This window comes from Xenopus laevis, chromosome 3L (genome assembly GCF_017654675.1).
Source record: "Xenopus laevis strain J_2021 chromosome 3L, Xenopus_laevis_v10.1, whole genome shotgun sequence".
NCBI lineage: Eukaryota > Metazoa > Chordata > Amphibia > Anura > Pipidae > Xenopus > Xenopus laevis.
In genome coordinates, this window is record NC_054375.1 from 150,589,605 (window position 1) to 150,611,098 (window position 21,494).

Here is a 21,494-nt window from a genome sequence, read left to right on the forward strand (position 1 = left end):
TGTGACTCCCCCTCCCCTTTTCTCTCTCTCTCTTGCACTAACACACTCACATACACAAACACAGCCTGGTCCTGCACACTGTGTGTATGTGACACAACAGGGAGGGTGAGAGAGTGACAAGGCAAGGGGGGCTGACCTACTGCTGTCACCGACTCCAGAGGAACAGGGGGAGACCCTTGTCACCTGACTAAGGTGAGATAAATTGGGGTGGATTCCTTAAATGAAGACATTTTGGGGGTTAAATTGGAAGGGGGGGAGTCCACAGTGACATTAGGCTCAGCAGAGGGGAGGTTAAGAAGGATGTTGTGGTGCAAAAGGATGGGAGGGGACAGTTGTGCTTCAAAAATAGGTAAAGTGGGTGATGGGTAATTAAGGGAGAAAGAGAGAGGGTATGTTCAGAAATATGTAATATGGGGAAGAACATAGAGGAGAGGTGAGGGGGCAAAGGCTTAGAAACAAACGACTGTTTAGAACTTTCCCTGGTTTTTGCTATAGGGCAGGTGCAGGGCAGTTAGGGGGAAAAGCCAAATAAAGGCAACATATATTATTTGTAAACATGATCATAGACAGATAATATTTGTGTTACACCATCCATCAGTTGCCTGCTTCTCTGCACCCAGTATTGGAGCGCCGCTGAGAAGTACAGTATCAAATTTACAGTGTTACAGTTAGTACTGATTATAATTATGGTAGCACAGTTATTTGTGCCGAGAAGTACCGTAACACAGTAATGATTAGAATACATCATAAGAGTTATGCCTGCTGAGAGGTATTGTATCACAGCTAGTATTCATAGAAGTACAGTAATACAGCTATGGACTGTATCACAGCTTGTACTGAAAAGTACTCTATCACAGATAGTGCTGATTAGAAGTACAGTAACACAGTTACACCTGCTGAGAATTACTGTAACACAATACAGTAAATACAGTAACAGCCTGGTGAGTACTGTATCACAGCTAGTACTGATTAGGACAGTAACAGCCTTATGAGAAGTACTGTGTCACAGCTAGTACTGATTAGAAATACAGTATCAGCCTGATGAGAAGTACTGTGTCACAGCTACTACTGATTAGAAATACAGTATCAGCCTGATGAAAATTACTGTATCACAGCTAGTACTGATTAGGACAGTAACAGCCTTATGAGAAGTACTGTGTCACAGCTAGTACTGATTAGGACAGTAACAGCCTTATGAGAAGTACTGTGTCACAGCTAGTACTGATTAGAACAGTAACAGCCTTATGAGAAGTATTGTGTCACAGCTAGTACTGATTAGGACAGTAACAGCCTTATAAGAAGTACTGTATCACAGCTAGTACTGATTAGGACAGTAACAGCCTTATGAGAAGTACTGTGTCACAGCTAGTACTGATTAGGGCAGTAACAGCCTTATGAGAAGTATTGTATCACAGCTAGTACTGATTAGAAATACAGTATCGGTCTGATGAGAAGTACTGTATCACAGCTAGTACTGATTAGACGTAGTACTGATTAGAAGTACAGTAACATTGTTATTCCTGCTGAGTAGTACTGTATCACAGTTAGGAATAATTAGAAGTACAGTAATGCTGAGAAGTACCGTATAACAGATAGTACTAATTAAAGGGGTTGCTCACTTTCCAAACACTTTTTTCAGTTCAGTTCAATTACTAATTTTGCAACATTTAGTTGATACATTTCTCAGCAGCGTCTCTGGTGTATTAGCGACTATTGTATCAATTCTAACAGCTGTCTGTAATGAAACCCAGGGATTATGCTCAGCAGGGACAAAGATGAGAAATGTATCAACTAAATGTATCAATTTAGAACAGTTTGGGGGGTCGGCGACCCCCCTCCCAGAGCTGCTTTAGAAGTTGTAAAATGACTCTTTATGCTTCAATATTAGAAAAACGGTCACAAATAGAAAATAGAAAGTAATTGGAAAAAGTTGTTATTTCTGGTGATCTATCTGAAACCAACTATTTATTTGAAGGTGAACAACCCCTTTAATTGTACAGTAACACTGTTATTCCTGCTGAAAAGTACTGTATCACAGTTAGTACTAATTAGAAGTATAGTAGTAGTACAGTTAGATTCGAAGTACAGTAACACTGAGAAGTACTGTATCATAGTACTAATTAAGAGGACAGTAACACTGTCATGCCTGTAAGAGAAGTACTGAATTACTGCTTGTACTGATTAGAAGTATAGTAGCACAGTTCCTGCTGGGAAATACTGTATCACTGCTTATACTGATTAGTACAGTAACACAGTTATGCCTGCTGAGAAGTACAGTATCACATATGAGGTACAGTACTGTATAATGGCATAATGTTGCATTTCATTCCAGTGTTCGCTCCTTGTGGCCTTGGCCAAACAGACTGTAAGCTCTCCTAGTCAAATAGTCAGCAGGTTCATTACAATACTAGTGAACATATTGTACTAAACCTCAAGTCAAAATGCCTTGTGTCCCCCTACGTAGGGGAGAGACATATTAATAATCAGTATTTCTTTATCATATTTGTGCAACTGTATTAATGGCAGTTGCTCAGGCCTGTATCAGCATGACAATAGTAGTCACGCTATTGATGCCATCATTATCAGAGGTATTGTTGGTATGTGGGGTATTTACAAGATGTTCTGTTTCTGAGGTCAAAGATAAAATTCCTACCCCTTCTGTCTGTGTGTTTCCGTCACCCCCCCCCACACACACCCCTAACCCCTTTGCTCCCAATCTGCTTCTCTCCCCTCCTCCTCTCAGGAATGTTGTTACTACAAGAATTCTTAGAAAAGTGATTTGTTGTGGGCACATCTGTGCAGAATTCAGTGTGTGCGTGTCTGTGTGTTTATATAGTGAATAAAGTACTCCCTCTTGTAAAATATAAGGAAATTATGAGTTAACGAGGAGTTTCGGCCTCGTGTTTTTATACAGGTCATGGAACTGGGGGTACTTTATTTATTATAATACACAAGTTTCAGTGAGTCATGTGACAGAAATGACAGCAGAACTCACCGTTTATAAGGATATTCATGGATCTTGTATATGTACATAAACACACGCTGCAACTACTTTAAATATAAATATATATCCTGTACATAAATTGATTGTATCTTACATTTATTATTATTCAATTAATAGGATATATACAATAAATTATAATATATACTTTAATAATGATATAATATTTTGCTATTTTAGTATTACATAGGGCTGAAGAGCAGCTTCCTACAGCCAGCAGCCCTATCTCCTCCCTGCCCTGCGAAATCTCCACTTACCTGCTGAGTGCACCTTGTAAAGAGCAATGGAAGTACTCAACAAATCAGTCCTATGTTTAGCTGAGCACTGAACATTTCTTTGAATCAGACACATCAAACCTACAGTTATACAGATGTCTCATCTCTCCAATGTCTTAGGACCAGGACCAGTAACATCAATTTAAAAAACAAAATGTGTTAGTATACTAACGAAGGAATAAACACTAAGACAAATTAAACTTTAAAATCGCAAAGCCTTTATTAAGAAATAAGTTACCGAAACTCCGCCTTCGCTCCTCTTCAGAAAAGGTGACAGGGCGAGGATCCAGCGTGCGGTGCTCGATGTCTCCGCCCTGACTATCTCCTATAAGGACAGGGTCGGACTGGGGGGCCCGGGGCCCACCGGGCCTGCTGGTCCAGGGCCCCCTCCGACCCCCTCTGGCCCCCTACTGTGACGCGCTGAGCTCGGTGTGACTGTGTGAATAGAGGGTTCTTCACAGTCAGGACAGTGAGGTTGTGGAATGCACTGCCGGGTGATGTTGTGATGGCTGATTCAGTTAATGCCTTTAAGAATGGCTTGGATGATTTTTTGGACAGACATAATATCCAAGGCTATTGTGATACTAAACTCTATAGTTAGTATAGGTATGGGTATATAGAATTTTAATTAAAAGTAGGGAGGGGTGTGTGTATGGATGCTGGGTTTTCATTTGGAGGGGTTGAACTTGATGGACTTTGTCTTTTTTCAACCCAATTTAACTATGTAACTATGTAACATTCCTCACACCGGGAGAGACACAACAAGCACACAATCAGCAAAGGTCATGATAGGGAAAGCAAGGGTGTTGAATATAATATGGTGCTTATTGACTCAAAAGTCACATGACAGATTTAGAACCACTAGCACTAACTCACAGAGACCTGACGGGAACTTGCTTTGCCTTCGGCAGTCTATATCAGTAGCCAGATCTTGCATTCCTCAGCCTCTAATTGGAAACGTCCATGATGAGCCTACACTCCTTTTATCTCTTCTCTTGTGGGTTCAATGCGTGCATGGGCTTATAGGCATTCAACAGATCCACAAAAAGTAAAATAAAAAAAAAGTCTTTATTTAAATTTACATGAAAAGATAAACATCTCCATTTTCCCTACGTGTCCACGTAATCATGAAGCCCAGGACAAATAGAGATCCTTATCTTTTAATGTAGCCTTAAATAAAGACTTTATTTTTCTTTTTGTGACCCTTAAATCCTTTGAGTGCCTATAAGCCCATGTTGTTGCTATTTACACTATACCACTCCCTAAACTGAAGGGCTGGGGCTGGAGCACTTTTTCTACGTGGTTAGTGTCTTTACGTTTGTTTCTTTGTTTTTTTTTGTTTTTTACTTTATACAGTTAGGGCTAGTCCACACGAGGAGATTCGGGGAGATTTTGTCGCCTGGCGACTATAATCACCCGAAGTTGCCTCACTGAGGCAACTTTGGGCGACTATTGAAAACGCATCGCCGCGTGTGCATTAGCGCAGGCGACTTTGCGTTGCAGCCTATGGGGAAAAACGCTGAGGCAGTTCGGGGAGATAGTCGCGCAAAAGACGAGGCGATTATTCGCCAGGCGACTAATCTCCCCGAATCTCCTCGTGTGGCCTTACCCTTACTTTTGAGTTTTCTCTATTTTCGAACAACAATTGTGTAGAAGCCAAACTCAGTCCTTACTCTAAAGAAGGGAACTAAGTGTTACCTCTATATACTGCTCCTGCTTGATCTCCAGCTCTGTTTATTATTTGCTGGCCAACTTTATTGCCTTTTCTCCATTCTGCACCTAAAATGATGGCTGCAATCAATCTTAAATGCTAACTGTTGTTTATTTTTTCTTATTTTGGGGGATATATATTTTGTTTTTACTTTTCTGCTGCAAACAGCTCATTCATATTGCTAGTCCCAGTTCGGAATATGCTGACAGGATGATAAATTATTGTCTGTAGACTGATAATAGAGGATACGTGCCAGAATCAGATAGGATTGGGCAATGCTGGGACATGCCTGGATAGACTTGCAAAGCTAGGAAGAAATTGGCAGAACTTTACAATGAGTTGCTATGAAGATGTTGAAGTAGCAAGTTATATGGGTCAATAGGCACAATGGGGAACAAAATGAGGTTCTGGAAGACAATTGACAGTAGGCAGGATCATTTGAGGTTTGCACTGCCTGTGGAGTGTCTTTCCCAAATATACTGTATAGATAGGGGGTTATTTATAAATACTGGGCAAATTTGCACCCACGGCAACCAATCAGATGATTGCTTTCAGTGTTCAACCTGCAGCTGACTGATAAAAGTTAATCACTGATTGGTTGTTAGGGGTTACTGCTCAGGTGCAAGTTTGCCCTTTGTTTATAAATGAGCCCCACAGAAGGTCTCAAGAGGGGCAACTTGAGCCAACACACCAGTTATAGGTAGTAAAGAGCAGGGAGTTAGCAGGGTCAGATATTGATAGAGCAAAATGATGGCAGTAGGAAAAGATGACCCTGCCCTTCAGTTGCTGTGGTTGTTTCTTCTAAGTCTACTGGAAACCCTAATGGGGTCCTCAACAGGAATTTCTTGCATGATCTCATTCTATCTTGGACAGGGATTTTTAGGAAACCTGTAAACCTTGTTATTGCTTTACAGCTGATAACCTCGCAAGCACCCGTTCCACTTGCAGCCATTCAAACTGTTGCTTGTAGGCCACACACTCTTTGTGATGTCTGACCATTCATGTTGGCATGTGACAAGCTCCAGTTGTTCCAGGTGCAGAATCCATGTAATGTAGGGAAAGCTCATATGATTAGTACTTGTCCTGATCAGTACTTGCCCTGCTGTGTTACCAAGTCCTTGAGGGTTGGCACCAGCTCCTATGGTTTCTGTGAAAGCAAAAGCATTTTTAACTGAATATAAGATTTCTTCCCAGAAAAGGTCAGAACGCTTAAGTGGACAATTTTGGAGAAAAGAATAGGACTAGAATGAGTATGCGGAGATCTGATGATGATCTTTGTGGTCTATATGTTTAGGTTTAGACATCAGAAGTTTGTGAGAATTTGGCACGCGAGACGTGGAGACAACAAGATCATAGACAAAAGGAGGAATAGGTGGGGGAGGAAGAGGGAGAGCATCAACACAGAAGTGATGCTGAAACACAGAGGAGGTTATCAGTTTACCAGAACAGAATATGCAGACTGAAAATAGTAACTAGCCAGGATCGAACCCTTAGGGAGGCTGGCATCATGCGATACTAAAGAGGAAGTGGTCATGTAATCAGGAAGGAAGGTGGATATATGAGGAAGGCATGGACTGGGCATTAGGCATGGTTTTATTGTAATAGAACACTGTTAATTATATGCATATATAGAAACCCTCGATGCATAAGCTTTGAAGTGTAAGCAAGTGCCAGATGGTGTGATCAATAAAAATTCTGCAATCAATATTCCCTGTGAGGTCAGGCACAGGACAGAGCGTTAGATGAACATATGTGCCAGTAATTTCCCAGCAACACTTGCACATCACTAGGCAAATAAAATGCAATATGTCCCAGTACATCTAAAGGGGCCAATGTGCATTTTTACCCACAATAGTTGAGGCATATGGGTAGAGGAAGTATTTGATAGTGATCAGGGTGTGCGTGGAAGTTGAATTGTACAGCTACCGCAGACATGTTCCATCCTCTTATTGCAATCCTCCCGTGCTCCTGTCGATACACACTAACTGTTCAGCAAGATAAAAATAAAATTGGAGGAAGCAGAGGGGCAGAACTATGCTGCAAACTTCATTTAATTGGTAATGCACCAACACTACATGTTTTCGGGCCAAGTGTCAAGTGGCAAATAAGCTACTAATTTGGGTCCTTTTGACTGCCTGTGTATGGCCACCTTAACTAAGATTTTCTCTTTTTGCGAGGTTGCCAAACGAGCGGATCTTTCCTCAGTATGCCCACCAAAGGTAGGGTGATATCTGCCCTAGGGCCAAATGATTGGATAACAGTGATGGGAATAGACGCAGATGGGGTGAGGGCCACATCAACTAGCTGAAGTGGTCCTCGATCGCAAGGGAAAATCAAACCTGCCTGATAGATATCTGCCCAATTTTTTGGCCAGATATCAGTCTGGAAGGCCTATTGTAGGGCCCCATACACTGGCAAATAAGATGCTAATTCTGGTCTATTTGACTAGCCGTGTATGGCTTCCTTCAGTTAAGTTGGCCATACACTATAAGATCCGCTCGTTTTGAGAGGTTGCCAATCTTTCTCTAATATTCCCACCAAAGGCAGGGTCAGTGTTGGACTGGCCCACCGGGAAACCAGGAAAACTCCCGGTGGGCCCAGGTGTCAGTGGGCCCTCCTGCTCTATTTCATGGTAATTAACTATTTCTATGAGAACAAAGAGGCTAAATAGATGCAATAATAGATTATAGTATGTAAAGAAAAGAGACTAGAAGAAAAGAGGTTGAGTGAGGAGAGGAAGAAAATAGTGCTGAGAGTGGGCCCCTGGTTGAACATTTTTTGGTGGGCCCCTGGTCTAAGGGTTTTTGGTGGGCCCCTGGTGTCCCAGTCCGACACTGGGCAGGGTGATATTGGGCTAATCCGTTCATTCGGCCCTAGGGCCAAACAACCAGATTACAGTGATGGGAAAAAGCGCAGATGGAATGAGGACCACATCAACTGGCCAATGTGGTCCTCAATCACAGGGGAAAATCAAACCTGCCTGATCGATATCACAAGGCCTGTCACAACACCCCATACACGGGCAGATAAGATGACAAATTTAAAAAGGACCTGAATCAGCATCTTAAATCTGCCTGTGTATGGCCACCTTTAGACGAGCATACTAATAAACTAAGTATAAAAATCTAAATGGGAAAGTAGGTGAATAAGTAGCAGTTACTTTGCTACTTACTGTTCGTTAATCTCACTTTAAGGGGTTTGAGTTGTAATAGCAGAGAATGATTAAGTTGTCTCCCAGATACAAAATACTAACGCGTCTGTCAGCACAATCATTAGGAAAGCAAAGTATAAAAGAATTTCCAGCTCTCTGGACAAGTAACAGCTTGCATCAAAGGCTCATTTTTCATGATGACATTTGTGACTGAGCTACCTGAAATTGCCTAAATTGCCTTCTAAGGTGTAAACCTTGTGTGGGTACAACATCAAATGGACAACTCTTTGTGTGTTTCACACTAGGTGAGAACTAGGAACCCCACCCAACCCAACTGAAACAGTAAGTTCACTTCTCCAACTACAGTTAAAATGGTCATATAATTGGCAATAATAGCTGCTTCTAGAAAGTCAGCAACTTTTTACGCCTGTGTAATATGCCTTTTCAATTGCCTGCCCACAGACATCTGGCTAAAGATGGGGCAGATACCTAATGAGCAAGTTAGAAAATGCTGTCTGACCAGAACAGCATTTACATGTTGGTCCTCTCCCAATAGGTTCCCATTATGATCCAATTAATGAAAAATGGTCAAAACAATTAGATCTTTCAGATTTGGGTCATCACATTGATTCAGGATAAAATCCATTAATGTGGCAACCTCATCAAACAAGAAGATATTACAGATTATGGACAGATGTAGTCAACTGTGGTGCTTAGTGCATGTACGAGGAATCTGTAGATCTGGGAGGTGAGAAGATGCAATTCACCTTCATCGGAGTTGGACAAGGCCCCAGAGAAACTGATATCAATGACCCACTCTTGCAAAAAACAGAATTCGCACATGCTAAATGACATTGGTCTTTTTAAAGGTGGCCCTAGATGTAACCATTATGATACATGGTTCGTTTCACATGTAGAGCAGAATGGTCAGATATACAGAGATAAATAATAGAATTGACCTGTATCTGATGATTCAGCACTAACAATGACCTATGTTCGGGTGCCTTCAAAAGCGCCTGATCAATGTTTTCCACCTGGTTCAATCAAAGAGCTGACCAATATCCAAGTCTTCTGGTGATAACAACCGGCTCATCTTCTGCCGAATATCGTACGAAAATTAGTTTTTCATAGATAATATCAGTGTGTGTATGGCCACCTTTAGACCCATGGTGAAAGCCCACTGGGAGATTCTCTGTTGCTCTGGTAAGCTGATCTAAACCTGCCCCTCATTCAGCTCTGCACTATTAGGCCTGAGATCAGCTCAGACAATATTCTACCATTCAACTGTAAAGCTGGCCATAATCTTTTATCTGATGTGGCCACCACCACACCGAGCCAAATTGTCATGATCTGATTGCTTGGCTCCAGGCCAACAATCAGACCCTAACTGTGGACAGTGGAAACCCGTTGGTAGAGTGACGTGGTCCTTTCAAACCTGCCGAACTGATTGTTGCCGGTTTTCAAATAGATTAAATAAGCCAATACCTCATGAGCATCCCATACATGGACTAATAACTTGCCAACTTGGTCTGTAGGGAACAAGTCATCAAGTATTATATGTCTTTGTATGGCCATAAACCAGGCGCTTTATATCTGCATTAATACAACAGCAATATATTCCAGCTAGAGTAGTGTAGTGTAGAGTGTAGAGTAGTGTAGAGAAGACAATAGAGAAGGTCCCAGCCACTGGCTATGTTTATCCTGACCCATTAATCTTATACAGTATATTTATGTCCCAAGGGGGAGGCACTGAGGGTGAGGAACTCTTTTTAACCTTTTGGCCTCCTGTCTTTGCCTTTTAAGAACCGACCTGACCCTCTAAAGTCAGTTCTGGCGTATGGTCTCTGCATCCAATGGATGGACTACAAATGTTGGATTAGCTTTCAGAAGACCAGAGTCACTCCTGGTGCATTGTAAACACAGCTAGGGATATCATCATGGAATGACTGGTCATTTTATCTATTCTATAGATATAACTTGTACACTATATCCTTATTAATGTTGCTTTGTGATGTCACTACTTATGATTGGTTCTTAATGCTGTCATTAAAGGGGAAATGTCAAGACAATGAAACGTTAATATAAGCTTCATCATACTGAAACTTTCTAAATATAATCAATTAAATATTCTGCATCGTTTCTGAAATAATCAAGTTTATCTTCCCTATCCCTCTCTCAGCATCTGTTTCTCTTCATTCTCTCTTCATGCAGCAGTTGGGTGTCAGATAGTGATTAACAAAAAAGCCAACTGCCACTATCGTATTTACGTTGCCATCAGCTTTTCTAAAAACTGCTGCGCGAACCGCAGTGAAGATTTGCATGTGTGTCCATGCCCTTAGATCCAATATATCTTATAGGGTGTTCTAGCAGATGTATTAGAGCTCACTCAAATAATTGATTCCATTACAAACAAAATCTAGCAAAAAAACGACCTTTTGCACAAATCCTGCATGTAGAGAGACATGATGTCTGGTGATTTTAATAGCGTGAGCTCTAATACATCTTCTAGGCAAAAGGAGCCCCCCTATAAGATATATTGGATCTAACTGTCAATGAATATCTGACACCCAACTGCTGCATGAAGAGAGAATGAAGAGAAACAGATGCTGAGAGAGGGATAGTGAAGATAAACTTGATTATTTCAGAAACAGTATATTTAATTGATTGTATTTAGAAAGTTTCTTATTTCAGTATGCAGATGCTAATATTACATTTTCACGATAGTTCCCCTTTAATGTGAACCTTAAGGGGCAGATTTACTTAGGGTCGAATATCGAGGGTTAATTAACCCTTGATATTCAACTGCCGAATTGAAATCCTTCGACTTCGAATATCGAAGTCGAAGGATTTACCGCAATTCCTTTGATCGAACGAAAAATTGTTCGATCAAACGATTAATCCATCGATTGAACGATTTTTCTTCGACCTAAAAATTGTTAAAAGCCTATGGGTACCTTCCCCATTATCTAACATTGACTTCGGTAGCTTTTAGGTAGCGAACTAGGGGGTCGAAGTTTTTTTTTAAAGAGACAGTACTTCGACTATCGAATGGTCGAATGATTTTTAGTTTGAATCGTTCGATTTGAAGTCGTAGTCGAAGGTTGAAGTAGCCCATTCGATGGTCGAAGTAGCCAAAAAAATCATTCGAAATTCGAAGTTTTTTTTTATTCTATTCCTTCACTCGAGCTAAGTAAATGGGCCCCAAAGTATTGTAGCAAATAATGTAGCTTGTGGGGAACAGAGGTACAGACGAATGAACTAGGATGTAGCAGGCCCGGACTGGCAATCTGTGGGTTCTGGCAAATGCCAGAGGGGCTGCTGTAAAAGGCCATAGACAGTCTCTATTTATTGGGCTGGTGGACCTCTATTTGGGCTGTTTGGGCCTAATTTCATTCTCAGTCCAGACCTGGGCTGGAGTTTAGTCCTGCTGTCTCTCTCCTCCCGTATCCCTCATCTCCTGTATAGGTGATTGTCCCTTTATCGTCACTTTGTGCCCAAGGACCCTCAGCGGCCAGTATCTGTCCCCACTCTACACCCTGTAGTCACACTCCTGAAAGAAAAGAACAGAAACAAATGCAACGTAATCAGTGGAATGAGTAAACAGCATGCAGACAGAAGGTGTTAGGTGTCAGATTGCTGTTGATATGGGCATGAGAAGTAATTAGCTTGTGCAGATATTTATCTTCAAGGCTACTGTCACTCACGGGATTCCCCATGGCTACTCTATTGTCAGGCTTGAGAAACTGTGCCCTTTCCTATAGTGGAAAATTGGAATTATTATTATTTATTCTGCATTGGGCAATGCCTGATCCAAGCCTAGGGAGGACAAGCAGAGCATAAGGACAGTCAACATTTTTAAGGGTGTCTGGCCCAGGGGCGTCATGAAATTTACAGTGACTCCTTAACAGCTGTGCTGAATGGGGGAATCCCTGTACAGGTATGGGATCCGTTATCCAGAAACCCTTCATCCAGAAAGATCCGAATTAAGGAAAGGCTGTCTCCCATAGACTCCATTTTATCCAAATAATCAAAATTTTTAAAAATAAATATTTTTTTCGGTAATAATAAAACAGTAGCTTGTACTTGAGCCCAACGAAGATATAGTTAATCCTTATTGGAAGCAAAACAATCTTATTGGGTTTATTTCATGATGATGTTTGCATAATTTTCTAGTAGACTTAAGGTATGAAGATACAAGTTATGGAAAGATCCATTATCCGCAAAGCCCCAGGTCCCGAGCATTCTGGATAATAGGTCCCTGTACTGGCACAGCCCCCAGAAAACTAGCAGAGGGAACTGGGTGGTGGTCTGGGGTGGTCGTACTTTTAGGAATCAGAGTTTTGATTTTTCCACAGTTTATTTTTACATAAAACTTGGGAGACTGTGATTCTCATCCCTTAGTCCAGTTGATTGATGTAAGTGTGTGTTAGGGTCAGAGTTCCTTGTAGAACAGAGAAAAGGATGTTATTATGACTATGTGAATAGCTATCACTGGAATCTTTGGTTACTGTATATAGACTATGTATGTATATTGACAGCAAGGACAAACCCGGACATATTCACTTTATTATTACAAGTGAATATGCACCATTCTCTTATTAAAGGGTAAGAATGGGTTTATGTCCATACTTACATACATACGTACGTACATACTTACTCCAATATCTGCAAATCCATCTATATCCTTGTGTACAAAATACAAAATGTCAATCATAGTGCAATTATAGATATCCATGTTCTTCCATTAATCACATACAGAACTGTGTGAACCTTTTGTGAGTGGTATCTGATCAGAGAGCAAATAGCAGGGTCATTATGATCTAATGAAGGTCCTGCCTGGGAAGTTACAGCTCTCTATTTATTAAAGGAGAACTAAAGCTTAACTAAAGAAGTAGGACAGAAATGTTGTACATGATGTTTTGTGCTTCTGTACCAGCCCAAGGCAACCACAGCCCTTTAGCAGTAAAGATCTGTGTCTCCAAAGATGCCCCAGTAGCTCCCCATCTTCTTTTCTGCTGATTCACTGCACATGCTCTGTGCTGCTGTCACTAACTGAGCTTAGGGATCAATAGAAAGGTGACCATTCACATGTATGGCCCCTCCTACAGTATCATACCTCCCATCTATAAGTAAACCTTTAATGTAAGTAATGTAAAATTGATGAGGGGGCTATTCTAAGCACGTTTGCAATGTACATTCATTATTTATTTATTTTTAAATTCCAAGATATTAAAGGATACATGTACTGTTAATATGAATGAATTTTGTTACAACAGCGCCACCTGCTGGTCATTTCCCACCAGTCTGACCGCCAAGTAGTCAAGGAAGTTGTCAGGAGAAAGAAAGAGGCTGCTCTGATGTTCTTCTGCTTAGGAAAAAAATAGAAACTCCCAAATCTTTCCTAACCAGAAGAACATCAGAGCAGCCTCTTTCTTTCTCCTGACAACTTCCTTGACTACTTGGCGGTCAGACTGGTGGGAAAATGACCAGCAGGTGGCGCTGTTGTAACAAAATACATTTATATTAACAGTACATGTATCCCTTGTTATATTGGAATTAAAAAGAAAATAAATAATGAATGTACATTGCAAATGTTTTTAGAATAGTGCCCTCATCAATTTTACATTCCCTTTTTTTAAAGGTTTACTTATCCTTTAAGCTGCAAGCCTCAGTTCTCCCAAGAGACCTGCTTATCTTAAATAGTTACAAATGTATCTAAGTGCCGCCCTTGGAGTGTTGTGGGCTCTCTTCAAAAAGCTTCTTATTTAATTAAGTTTTTAGAAACTTTGTATCTTTTTCTGGTGTCAGTGCAGGAGATCAAAGAGAAACTCGGGACATTTCAGTGAAAACGTGACAGTTGGGAGGTATGTGAATGGAACAATGGAAATATGGTATATATTTTTGTCAACTTTTCAGTCCTTCTAAGAGGATGCCTTGAGAAAGTTCCTCTTAGCAGGACCGAACACATACAAAGGTAAAAATACAATATACTGTAAAAGGTATAGGGGCCCTATAAATTGACCAACTGCATAGAAAACTTACTATATGTCCATACGATCAGAATGGAGTTCTCATACCTCAGTCTCGATTCTGACAGCTTAGCCCACAGTCCCGGATTGTTACTGAAATGTCCCGACTTTCTCTTTGATCTCCTGCACTGAACAGTCAGAAAAGATACAACGTTTCTAAACCTTAATTGTCTTTTGGCAGAGAGCCCAGAATACATAGCAGGTGCACTTAGATACTTTTGTAACAATTTAAAGTAAGCAAAGAAGAAACGGTAACAATTTAAGATAAGCAGGTCTCTTGGGGAAACTGTGCATCTTAAAGGGCAATTCACCTTCATTAGCAAAACTGTAATAACACATAAAAACCACAGAAATGTCTTCAAAATTTCATAATCTTTCAAATTTTGTAAAATGAGCATGGTAACTGGGGGGTGTGGCCACACAAATGGGTGTGGTCAAAATTCTGCTGCATCACCGAACCAATTTGGTCCTCAATCCGACGAGATTTTTAAACTCGCCTGATTAACAGGGAAAGTTGACTTAATCTGTCTGCAGTTTATATCTGCCCATCCCATCATTACTGTGCACAAACAGGGCGGATTTCGGAGAGAACACAGTCTAAAGTATGCATTTTTGTGTCGTAATCCGCCCATCATTTCCCAGTGATTATGGGGGCGTAAGGAAGAGCATCTGCATTTTCTCCCTGGCATAGACATATCAGCAGACAGGGTTGGACTGTGGGTGCAGGGCCTATCGGGGCTGCCAACCCCCATGGGCCCCTGCTGTGCCACCCAATCTCCCATGGGCCCCCGATGTGCCACCCACAATTCCATGGGGCCCCCTGCACCTCTGTGCCGCCCACACACCCCTACAGGGCCGCTGCCACCCGCCCTACCCTCTCGCCTGAGCGAGCGTAAATTGAATGTACCATCAGCGCATCAAGGGGAGGGAGATCAACGGCCTGGGGGAGCGCCGGCAAGGATCGGGTCTGGCCCGGGGCCCACCAGGTTTTTTCCCGGTGTCCTGCCGGCCCAGTCCGAACCTACCTTTGTACCCTAAGGTACAAAGACACCAGCGTGGGAGCAGTTCAGATATCATATATATATATATATATATATATCATCATCATGTACAGTAGCCACAGCTCAGCAAATGACAGGGGACACACTAGCACAATGGAAAATACCTGGAGATTACAGTTTGGCTTCCCGAAACTAGAGAAAGTCCTGTCTTTCTAACAACTGCAACATTTGGTCGTCTGCCTTCATTGTGAACCAGCCCAAATTCCCATCTCTGTACAACTGAACTGCATTCACCTGCGCTATTTGTTTTGGTTGGATTTCTCTTTTTTGACTTTATTGTTCAACACTAACTCCCAATGAGCCTCTGACATGTAGTGATGACAGTCAGGCATTGGTCTGTTTGCTGAGTAAATACCTCACCCAGTACGAAGATGATTTGGAGCAAGCATTTGTGTATACGCCTTTCCCCGGGGAACAATATGCTAAATGGAAGCGCTTTCCTAGTGCAAATATATTTTGAAACCACGTACTGTATATATTAACTGAGCGGATACCGCCCCAAATGTATATCATTCCACTTGTGCGTAAAAGTGGCCGTAATCAGGCAGATTTAATCTGACAATTCTTTCGGCGGTTTATCGGCCTGTGCCAAAAATCAGCCAGATGTCAATTGGGCAGGTTTGATATTCCCATCGGATCAGGGACTACATCATCATCATCTCTCCAACGGCTCATATACCGGCCTTTGTAATCCAATCGTTTGGACGAATGGTCAACGAACGTGTTAAAGCCTGATATTGTCCACTTTAGGTGGGTATATTGGGGAAAGATCCACTTGTTTAGCAACAAACAAAATGATCTTATGGTGTATGGCCACAGTAAGAATGATCTACTGTAAATGATAAGGATATTAGAAGTCACTGAGGGGTTGTTCTGTGACCATATAAGGCACAAGGCTGCAGGCTGAGTTATACAGGGAACTCTGAGTATCACTCATGTATTATAAGGGATAATGTACCCCCTACTATAAATGATAAGGGTATTAGAAGTCACTGAGGGGTTGTTCTGTGACCATATAAAGGCACAAGGCTGCAGGCTGAGTTATACAGGGAACTCTGAGTATCACTCATGTATTATAAGGGGTAATGTACCCCCTACTGTAAATGATAAGGATATTAGAAGTCACTGAGGGGTTGTTCTGTGACCATATAAAGGCACAAGGCTGCAGGCTGAGTTATACAGGGAACGCTGAGTATCACTCATGTATTATAAGGGATAATGTACCCCCTACTGTAAATGATAAGGATATTAGAAGTCACTGAGGGGTTGTTCTGTGACCATATAAAGGCACAAGGCTGCAGGCTGAGTTATACAGGGAACTCTGAGTATCACTCATGTATTATAAGGGATAATGTACCCCCTACTGTAAATGATAAGGATATTAGAAGTCACTGAGGGGTTGTTCTGTGACCATATAAAGACACAAGACTGCAGGCTGAGTTATACAGGGAACTCTGAGTATCACTCATGTATTATAAGGGATAATGTACCCCTACTGTAAACTATAAGGCTATTGGAAGTCATTGAGGAGTTCGTTTATGTGGCTTTCTTTCTCCTATAAAATCATGCAAATAGTACTGGTGACAGTGGTCGTTCCCAGCTATCAGACTTACAGAGGATGGCAGTGGAATGTTCACATATGCTGATGTAGGAGCTGCTTCCAAAGTCCATACTTATATTATAAATTCTTTGGCATCTAGAGTCCTCCCTTTAGTTTCAGTAACATGTGACTTTATTATGACTGTAACATCCTGTGTGGTTTGTAGCACAGAGTAACATCCACTGCTACCGGTATATCCTGATTTAACCGTTACTTCTCTTACCAAAACCTCTATTTGTTTGACATGATTTATCCCACACAGAACTCTAAGCCCCATCAAGTGTGAGGCTATACATGATGCACTGATCATAGTGTGTGTGGGACTGTAAGCTTTTGCACACACTATACAGGTATATATTAATAATAAAATAAATATGAGTCAAGCAAACCCCAATGCATGGACCAATAAGCTGTCTACTCAGTCTGGAAGGACCAAGTCTGCAGCTTTTATTGGTTTGTCATACCTCCCAACTGTCCCGTTTTCTGTGGGACAGTCCCAATTTTGACAGCTCAGTCCGCAGTCCCGGGTTTCTTACTGAAATGTCCCAATTATCTCCTGCACTGACACCGGAAAAAAATACAAAGTTTCTGAAACAATTAAAATAAGATACTTTTTGGCAGAGAGCACTGAGAACACTGAGCAGCTGCACTTGGATACATTTGTAACAATTTAAGATAAGCAAAGATACCATTGTCACGATTCAAGACAAGCAGGTCTCTTGGGAGAACTAAGACTCACAGCTTAAAGGGCAATTCACTTTCATTAGAAAAACTGTTTAAAACATTGTACTAAAACTGCCAGAAATGTGTTCAAACTTTCATAACCTGAAACATTTTCCAAAAACGGACATGGTAATTAGGGGGTGTGACTATAAAATGGGCGTGGTTAGCTTTTTGTACCTCTTTTATTAGGGCTAATAAGGTAGATGAAACCCAATATGTGGGGAAAACAAGTATTTTGGAACAGGTCTCATCTCTTAGAAGGAAGGGTTCTAGATCATCTATAGTGAAGCATGTGCAGGATAAACATGAGGGGGTCATGAGGATACAGTTCCAGATTATTGATGAACTGAAGTCTGACATAAGGAAAGGTGATCGAGACCGAAAACTATTGATGAGAGAAGCTTATTGGATTTATCATTTGAAAACTAAGGAAATTTATGGGGCTGTGAATAGGGAATGGGAGGTCTCGTGCTTTTTTTTAACCTGCCATCGGAGTAGTCAGGTGATTGATGTGGAATACCCTGCTTATACATCATTTTCCTTCCCATTTTTCTTTTCTTTATTTGGATTTTTCATTTATTAAGGTGGCCATACATGAGCGGGCCGATAAAAGCTGCAGACAGAGCGAGTCGGCAGCTTATGGGCTTCCCTGATTGATATCTGGCTGCAAGTCGGCCAGAGGTCGATCGGACGGGACTAAAAATCCCGTCGGATCGCGGACCGCATCTGTTCGTTGATACGGTCCTCCCTCAATCCAACCGCCCGTTTACCCAACGTTATGATCCGATCATTGGGCCCTAGGACCCATGATCGGATCAGTCCGATATCGCCCACCTCAAGGTGGGAATATCGGGGAGAGATCCGCTCGTTTGGCGACATCACCTAACGAGCGGATTTCTCCATGTATGGCCACCTTAAGTGTCTGTTCCTTTTTAGGGTTTCATATTTCATATTTAATTCTGCTACATGCTACATCTGAAAGTATCTTGGGAGCTTTTCTACTTGGGTTAAGGCGGTTTGCTACTAATGTGTCAAATGTAAGTCATCGTTTGTTGCTTATTCACACAATGTAGCATGCTCTACTTTGTATTGGGAATGGTTAAGGATCCCTCGTATTATTATTATTATTATTATTAACATGTATTTATATAGCGCTAACATATTGCGTAGCACTGTAAAGTAAATGTGATTATACAACAACATCACATGAATTACATACATAGAATATATGGAGTAACAAACATCACAGTCAATACAGGTACAAAAAGGTGAGGAAGGCCCTATGCATAGGCATACAGTCTAAAGGGAAGGGAGTAATACACAAGGTGTGGGAGTGGGCAAGATCGAATTAAGTGGGTGAGAAATGTGGTATTGCGTTTGGTAGTTAAGCAGAGTGAGGGTAGGCTTCTCGAAAGAAGTGCGTTTTCAGAGATTTCTTGAAAGTAGAAAGGTTGGGAGAAAGTCGGACAGACCGTGGGAGAGCGTTCCAGAGGAGGGGTGCAGCCCTTGCAAAGTCTTGAATGCGAGCATGTGAGGAGGTAATGAGAGAAGAGTTGAGTAGCAGGTCAGTAGAAGAGCGTAGTAAGCGAGTGGGTGAGTATATAGAGATGAGTTCAGAGATGTAGGGTGGGGCAGAGTTTTGAAGTGCTTTGAAAGTCAGTGTCATTAATTTGAATTTGATTCTGAAAGGTAATGGAAGCCAGTGCAGGGATTGACAGAATGGCGAGGCAGAGGAGGAGCGGTTGCTGAGGTGTATGAGCCTCGCAGCAGTGTTCATTATGGACTGGAGAGGTGACAGTCTCTGGAGGGGGAGGCCAATTAAAAGAGAGTTACAGTAGTCTAGACGCGATATGATGAGAGAGTGAATAAGAATTTTGGCAGCGTCTTGGGTGATAAATGATCGTATTTTGGATATGTTCCTTAGGTGGAAGTGACAAGATTTAATAAGTGACTGGATATGAGGAGTGAATGACAGGGCAGAATCTAGGATAACCCCAAGGCACCGGGCCTGGGGAGATGGGGTGATAGTGGAATTGTTAACTATGATGGATACTTCGGGGATGCTACTGGTGTTAGTTGGAGGAAAGAGAACCATTTCAGTTTTAGAGAGGTTTAATTTAAGGTAGCGTTGTGACATCCAGGTAGAGATAGCGGACAGGCAGGAGGAGACGCGAGTTAGGAGTTCTGGGTTGAGATCAGGAGATGAGAGATAGATCTGAGTATCATCAGCATAGAGGTGGTAGTGGAAACCATAAGAATTTATTAATTTGCCAAGGGAGGAAGTATAGAGGGAGAATAGTAATGGTCCCAGGACAGAGCCTTGGGGAACTCCAACAGAAAGAGGTAGGGGAGAAGATGCTACTCCATTGTAGGAGACACTGAAGGAACGATTGGTGATGTAAGAAGAGAACCAGGACAGGGCTGTGTCACGAAGGCCAAGTGACTGGAGGGACTGGAGGAGGAGAGGGTGATCTACAGTGTCAAATGCGGCTGAGAGATCAAGCAGTATTAGTAGTGAGAAGTGATTGTTGGCTTTAGCGGTTAAAAGGTCATTAGTCAGTCGAGTCAGGGCAGTTTCCGTGGAGTGTTGTGGCTTAAAACCAGATTGTAGGGGGTCCAGCAGGTTATTGTCAGAGAGGAATGAGGTAAGTCGGTTGTAGACTAGGCGCTCAAGTAGTTTAGAGATGAAAGGTAGCAGAGAGATAGGTCGGAGGTTGTCAAGATTGGAGGGATCAAGAGAGGGTTTTTTCAGAATGGGGGTGACAAGAGCATGTTTTAGTTGAGAAGGAAACAGTCCAGTTGAGAGGGAAAGATTAAATAGGTGAGTTAAGGCTTTGATTAGACAAGGATTGGTATTGCGGAGAAGTTTTGAGGGAATTGGATCAAGCGGGCAGGTGGTAAGGTGAGAAGAGGCCAGAAGCTTTGAGACTTCCTCATCAGTGACAGGGGTGAAGGAGCACAGGAGGGACTGAGGAGTGTGGAGGGAGGGTGGTGGAAGTCTAGGGGGGTTGAGTAGTGTAATGTCCCTTCTGATAGTGTCAATTTTGTTTTTGAAGTGCTCAGCAATATCTTGAGCAGAGACAGATGTGCATGGAGGGGGTGGAGAAGGGGAAAGGAGAGTGTTAAAGGTGGAGAAAAGTTGTGCTGGTTTTTTAGAAAGGGAGTTAATGAGTGAAGTAAAGTATGTTTGTTTGGCTTGGAAGAGGCTGGTGTTAAAGGAGCGCAGGGCAGATTTGTAGCTCCAAAAGTCTGATTCTGAACGGGATTTGCGCCAGCGACGCTCAAGTGCACGTGAGTGTCTTTGGAGCGCTTTTGTATGAGCAGTATGCCAAGGTTGAAGTGGTTTGGGTCTAGAACGTTTAGTTTTTATAGGAGCAAGCTCATTTAGGGCAGTGGTGAGAGTACTATAGTAGACAGAGGTAGCCACATTAGGACATGAGATGGCTGAGATATTAGAGTGAAGAGAGTCAAAGGAAGAAGAGAGATGTGACACGTCTATAGCTTGCAAGTCACGGTAAGTACGTGTTTGGGGAATAGCAGGGGGTGAGGAGGGAATTAGTGAGAGTTGAAATGTGAGCATATTGTGATCAGAGAGGGGAAATGGTGAGTTAGTAAAATTGGTGGTTGAACAGAGTCTGGTAAATATGAGATCCAGAGCATTACCATTGGAGTGAGAGGGGGAGTCTGAGCACAAAGATAAGCCTAGGGAGGAGGTTAGTGAAAGAAGTTTAGAGACAGAAGAGTTGTTAATGTTGTTAACGGGTATATTAAAGTCACCTAATATGATGGATGGTATGTTAGATGAAAGAAAGTAAGGAAGCCAGGCAGCAAAGTTGTCCAGAAATTGTGCAGTTGGTCCTGGTGGTCGATATATAACAGCAATGCAGAGTGAAACCGGAGAAAAGAGCCTAATGCAGTGAGCCTCAAATGAGGAGAATGATAA

General features: G+C 41.9%; 1 protein-coding gene across 1 annotated transcript in view; it reads left to right on the forward strand.

Annotated features, from left to right (window-relative positions):
- The window catches only part of palm3.L (paralemmin 3 L homeolog), a 52,622-nt gene continuing 31,128 nt past the window's right edge, over positions 1–21,494 (forward strand). Inside the window, exon 1 of the mRNA XM_018250794.2 lies at positions 1–192. The gene's annotated coding sequence lies outside the window, so the exon portion shown is untranslated. The remainder of the gene's footprint in view (positions 193–21,494) is intronic.